This window comes from Pinus tabuliformis, chromosome X, assembly GCF_031772625.1.
Source record: "Pinus tabuliformis cultivar Carrire ecotype Pingquan chromosome X, CPIR1, whole genome shotgun sequence".
In the NCBI taxonomy this organism is placed as follows: domain Eukaryota; kingdom Viridiplantae; phylum Streptophyta; class Pinopsida; order Pinales; family Pinaceae; genus Pinus; species Pinus tabuliformis.
In genome coordinates, this window is record NC_142308.1 from 767,208,611 (window position 1) to 767,215,215 (window position 6,605).

Genomic DNA, 6,605 nt, shown 5'->3' on the forward strand with positions numbered 1-6,605 from the left:
TTGGTTTCCCGAAGATTTTGATGAGTGATCGCGGTATGCATTTTCTTAATGAGACGATCAGCGCGTTGACGAAGGAGTTCCAGGTTTATCATCAGAAGAGTACGGCATATCGCCCGCAGGCTAATGGGATGGTGGAAGCATTTAATAAGCTATTGGATAATGCGTTGATGAAGGTCTACAATGCACAAAGGAATGACTGGGATGTCCGTGTACCCACGATGCTATGGGATTACAGAACTACAGTTTGCAAAAATCTGACTAGCTGAACGCCTTTCAGGCTTGTTTATGGCGTAGAAGTTGTGATGCCGATGGAATACATCGTACCTAGTCTACGCATAACAACATTTACAGGAATGACGGATCGTGGAGCCCTGGAAGAAAGGCTTGCGCAACTAACAGAGTTGGAAGAGGATAGATTTTTGGCTGGATTACATCAGCAAGTTCAAAAGAAGCGCGAAAAAGCATGGCACAATCGACACATCAATATGCACACCTTCAAGGTAAATGATTTGGTTTTGTTATATGATATCAAGTTTGATAAATTTCCAGGAAAATTTTGGATGCATTGGCTGGGAACCTATGTCGTTAAAGAGATTACCGATGGTGGAGCGGTTCAGCTTGTGAAGTTGAATGGGGAGCTATTTCCAGGGAAGGTAAATGGCAGTCGATTGAAGCCATACACCAAGGATCTGGCCAGATGACTATATGGTGGAAGCACAGTCTTATCACTCCAGGCAGCTGAATGGAGGCACGGGACTATAAACTACACTGCCCGGTTTGTAGAGCTGCGTGACTGGGGAACTGCGTGGAAAGAAGGAATGTCACAACGTCAACAGAAGTGCGAAGGGAGTTGCGCTATAGGAGGAGAGATCGCGCAGGGCCACCAGGAAGTGACCGTTATGATCATTGTTCATGATTTGACAGTGAGAAAATGGCTAAATGGAGTAGGGGGCGACATTTAAGTCAGAATTTAAAAGCGAGATCTTTGAAAATCTGCCGCCAATCTAGCATTTATGAGCGAATTTTGGGGGGAAAGGTCGGATTCAAATTCGAATTTTCCTATAAATTACAGATGGCCACCCAACAAAAAACACTTGGCATTTTGAGAATTGAGGTGTTGAGCTCTCAGGCACGCATGAACCTTGAGAGTTTTGAGGCTTTGGTGGTGAGTTCAGTCTTTGATAAGCTGCCCAAGGAAACCCAAGAGCTCCTAACTAGCATCATGTCGGCACCCCTGGAAACCGCAACTACTGAGGGATCGATGGCATCTGAGGGAGATTCCCCTAAGATTGCAAGTGTAGAGGTGCCTGTAGAGGTATCGAAATCACCGAGGTCTCCCAGTCCGAGGCCTACGCTGACTACAAAGGGGCCTAAAGCGAAGAAGGACAAGCAAAAAGTGGCACAACCAGTGCGCACGTCACCTAGGAAACATCTGCAGAAAGAAAAGCCCACCGTGCAGGAGAAAGGCAAGGTGGTCGACCTAGAATCTGAGGAGGGCACCAAAGATGTGGATATGGGTGCTGAGGACATTGACATTGAGGACGTAGATCCTATTTCCAAGTTGTCGGAATACATTCCCCTGCGCCGAGGCAAGGTGAAGGTCCCGAAGGACCTGGATGAGGGAAAATTTATGTTGAATACCCCATTGCTGCCATACCAAATTACATTTGAAGGCCCGCGCTTGGCGCGAATCCCCTCTCTCAAGCTGGAGGATTTGGGATTTGGCATACATAGAGTGATTCCCCCACTTGGCGACTGATGCCTTCATGACCCAAGTGTTCTACAAAGATACAGGTGTCATCGCGCTAGATCCGAAGAAGTGGATCAGAGGGGTGGAAAAAGTAAGCCTGTTAAACCTGCTATGGGTGCCGCATTACCATCGCACGCCCATAACCTTGATGGTGATCAAGAAATTGTTGTGCTTGGTGCACAACGGATGCCTGTGGTTGGGAGAACCGATACCAATCACGATCATGTTGATCCATAGGATCACTTTGCTCCCGCATTCAGGATTGAACTCGGCCATGACATTTGGCAAAAGACGGGTGAGCGTGACCCTGCCATGTGAATGAAGGATAAGTTTAAGCTGGCCAATAAACCACGCGGCTATTCAATTTCTAGCATAATTGACCCCGCGGTTAAGGTCACCTCCCAGATTTTGGCTGGGAAAATCATGAGAAAGTGTCACGCAAATGAGGTGCTAGCACCAATTGTGTCTTTAGCGGCTCAGTGCATGGAGGGCATACAATTTAATTGGGCGTGCTACCTGTGTGGTGAGTTCCTCGCGAACTGCAGAGAAGCCCAAGACGAGAATAAAACTTTTCACTACTCTTGGTTAGTGTTATCAATAGTGTTGGTTGCGTGGGAGCTACCGGAGGATAGCCAGTTTCCTCGTGAGGGTCAAAGACAACAATATCTTATGGGTGCTAATGGAGGCAATCATCCGCGCCGCAATTAACTGCAAGTTGTAGCTCTCACAAACTGTCTTTGAGTAGTTGTCAGAATATGTGGAGTTTAGGGAGAAGTTCCACTGCATTTCCATAAAAGCGTAGAAGGACCCCGAGCAAAAATGGTATGATCTTCCATACCTGGAGACAGATGATGCAATCACCACAGTCATTGAGAGTTGGCCAGCAGAGTGGTGCATGGCCTCAGACTTGTTAGCTGGGTCTAGTAAGTCTGCAGCGAAGCAGAAGAAGGAAGAGGCCAGGTTAAAAATGCAGCAGTTGGACGAAAGGAGGAAAAAGGAGGTCGAGGAAAAAGCTAAAGTAAAGTGTGCTACTAAGAAGTTGACAGAAGAGGAGGAAGAAGAGGAAGAGCACGACTCTGACAGAAGTCAAAGGTCTCCTTCGTCGCAGACAGAGGAAGATGAGAAACTATCAAGACAGGTAGGTGCATACCCGGAGACTACTCCATTCTAGGTTAAGCGCACGAGGGAGCAGGAAAAATTAGGGTTGCGAAAGAAGTCCAAGGCCAGCAAGTCATCACTTGACCCGATCACTTTGACTGAAGGTGATTTGAATGATATTGGGGACACAGTGAGGGACGCGACTGCGGAACTATTGCAACAGTTCGAGCAACAGTAGAAGCAAGCCTTGATCGCCATTTAAGTGGGTCTGCACGAGCTGTAGTTCCAGGCCACTCAAGTGTAGACCAGTGTGGGACAACACAACACAGCGTCAACTAGCTTAGCGCCTAGGACCTCAGAAGCAGCAGAGCTGATCCACTCCTTGGATCCACGGGTCGTCGTGCTGCCAAACGGAGCATTGACTATAGAAGTGGAAGCTGACAAGGCCACCGTCAGCACTCTCAAGAAGTTTGGGTTGAACTTGGTCGCGCTGCCAAGTGAGGCCCTTAACACCCTGCAAGACGGTGTTATCGCAGAACTTTAGGCCAGAGAGTAGCGCGCGCTAAATATGATCAATGAGCAGAAGGTCAACAATGTCCAGATGTTCATAGAAAAGACTTCCGTGATTAGTCTCCTTAAGAAGATCACAGAGAAGAATGAGCGCACCATAGTTGTGGTAGTTGAGGCTTGCAGGACTGTTACGGAGCTGAACATCCCAGAAGATGCGCCAGTCGATGCCAGAATTCGGAAGCTCACTGCAGGTGTGCACAACGCAAGGACAGATCTGGCTAAGGTTCAGTTTGAACTGAACCTTAAGATCACACAACTTGAGTTGAGGGCCCAGCCTTCGACTCCACCAGAAGTCAGAGAACAGCGCGAGGATCTGTCAAGGATGTAGTTACCGCAGTAGACGCCACAGTGAAGGATTGCACTTCACTCTTCGAGTAGTAGCTTGAACTAGTTACCAGCCCGCAGGAAGATCCCAACGTGCAGCGGCTAGAAACAGAGGCAAGGGAACTGCAGCTAAAGTATGATGAGGTCAAAACGACAGCGCGCACCGTCGCCATCACACAAAGGTTGGCGAAGCTGCAGGAAGCGAAGGCATTGAAAGAACAGGTGGACACAACACAACACAAGGAGGCAGTACTGAAGGCCAGATTGGGGCCTTGGCTAGATGAAGCATATGTTCTCACAGCCACCATCAAAGGAAAATTGGCTAGTCTGCAGAAAATGCAGCAGAAAATATAGGCAGATAACGCAGCACCAGCAACAGAGCAGTTGGTCGCACAGGCTAAGCAGGCGGCGACACAGTGTACTGCTGAGGTTGCAGTATTACAGGTGGAGCTGGGACGTCTTCGCGACAAGATCTCCACGCCAACAGAGTGACTCGGGGGCGAGTCACCATATTTTTGTTGGGGGCCTGTTGGGAACGGGTCCCCTAGGGTCAATTTTGGGGTTAAAAGCCCAAGTTTTGGGGCTAAAGGCCCAAGTTTTGTATAAAGAATGTAAACTCTCCGCATTTTGTGGTCCCGAAGTGCGAATATTTAAAGAGTCATCAAGGGTTTCCGCCCTTAGTTTATGTAAATTATGTCGGCTTTATGAGATCCACCCTTTGTCTGCGGACCATGGGAATGGATAAAAAGGGAAGTTTAGAAGAGTCTATGGCAGTTTTGGTAGTTCAGTACAGATATGTTTTGAAGAGTCATTGATGTAATGGGTCTGTGAGGGCTAAGAGCGAAGAGTCTTAACGTAGGAGAGAGGCTCTACAGCTGAGTGCATAGAGGCCTAGGGTAGAAATCTGCAGCTGAGTGTGCGGACCCCTGCAGCTATGTGCGTAGGGTAGTTAGAATCTGTAAGAGATATTTGAACATCAATAAAGAAAATTATTCTGGAATTACCTATGTATGAGCTATTTTACTTCTATTATGACTTCATGCGATTATGTTATGTTAAATACTAGGTTTATGATTTAATGTTGTATTGATGCGTGAATCTATGTGTTTTACTTCATTATATGAACGCAAGTAAGAATGTCTATTTATGCGAAGATAATCATAATGCATGTTGAAGTTATCCACTACTTAAGCTAATCGGGGTAAATACAAAAGTAAGAGTAATTACAGAGGCGCGTAAGTGTCTGGATCGCCTATTTAGGGTATGCGAAAGATAGTCATAGACCTTCGCGGAGGTCTAGAGGACAAATAAGGGAAGTATATCGATAAGCCCTAAAAGGCTTATCGATCTGCGTGAAGGAAGGGTTAGGGTATAAAGCGACATCACTGCCATGTCAAGGTGCGAAAACTTGGTTCCGGCATCCCCCCATATTGCTTCGGGTGAGACTTCAGTCCACGCTCCATGGATTGATGCCGAAAGTGCCAGTAGTGTAGGGATTTGCTTGGCTAATTAATGTTGAACGTGGGTCAGGGCCCATCAAGCCAACAAGGAGGATGTTTTGACTTGTCAATGTCAAAGAAAATCATATGATCATCATGAGGATCCATATCACCCAAAGCAGAGAGTAGACCTTTTCGTTGGGATGGGCACATCTAGAGGACTTCCAGCCTTGACATGGAAGCAAGAGATTGTGCCAAGTCATCTACTATGCTATATGTATGGGCAGATTTATTATAAGAAACTTTTTGACGTAATGGAGCTTTGGGGATCTTGGGGATAACCTCTACATTAGGTGGAGTGACATGTAAGGTACCATTGGATGACGACAGAGGCTCAGTGGAAACTTGGGGTTGGGACTCAGTCGTTGACTTAGCAGGTGGCTTGTCATATTAGCGTGATCAAGTCTGAAGGTTGAATTGCTCGGTATTGAACTCATAAGAATCTGATAATCATTATGACTAGATGGTGGAGCTGGGGGATCTGCATGACCATGTGTAGGTTGAGCAGTAAGATATCCTTGGTGAGGAAAAGGATTGGGAATAACAACTAGTTGAGATGAAGCAGGAGGAGGAGGAGGAGATATGGATTGTGATCCTCTAGAAGCAGTTGCTTGAGCTTCCCATACTTGATGCGTCTGAGGTAAAAGTGGACACTCATGAGTATAATATCCATATATGTCGCAATAGGCACAAGGTTTGTTCGTACTAAGACCCTTGTTTTTCTTATGTTGTTCGCCATGTTGTTGGGTTGAGGGATTAGGCTAGTTTCCTTGAGGTGCAATAGGTGGTGGACCCTAACTACCTTGATTACCTTGAGATGGCTAGTTATGGTTACTTTTCCCCTTTTTCCTTTTTATGGGGCTAGGGGGATTGGACACGCTCTGCTGAGCATACACCTGACCTTGTGGAGGAGGTTGTTGTTGTGGGAGAGGTGGAGGAGGCATGGGGGGCTAGGGTGTTGGGGTCGACATGGCTGGAGAGCTAGGCGGTGCATACAGATAATAAGGAGATGGGGAAACATTAGGATAAACAGGTGGAGAAGCATCTGGCCCTGACAACTGTTGATGCCGATGGGGATATGTATATGACGTGTTGGGACCTGGATAAGAGTTTCCATGTGGGAGATTAGGGGAGGGATAGATGTAAGAGGAACTGGTCCCTCCTTGGGGTTGACCATAACTCATCTGAGGTGGAGCATATGGTTGAATTTGAGGTTGTGAAATGGTTCCAACGATACCATCAATAGCATGGGATGCTGTAAGAGCCCTAGTGAAAATTTCATGTAATAAAAGTTAATAAAGGAAAAATAAGACCATGGTTAAGGGACACTTATTCCAAGTTGAATGTTGGGCAAAGATATCATA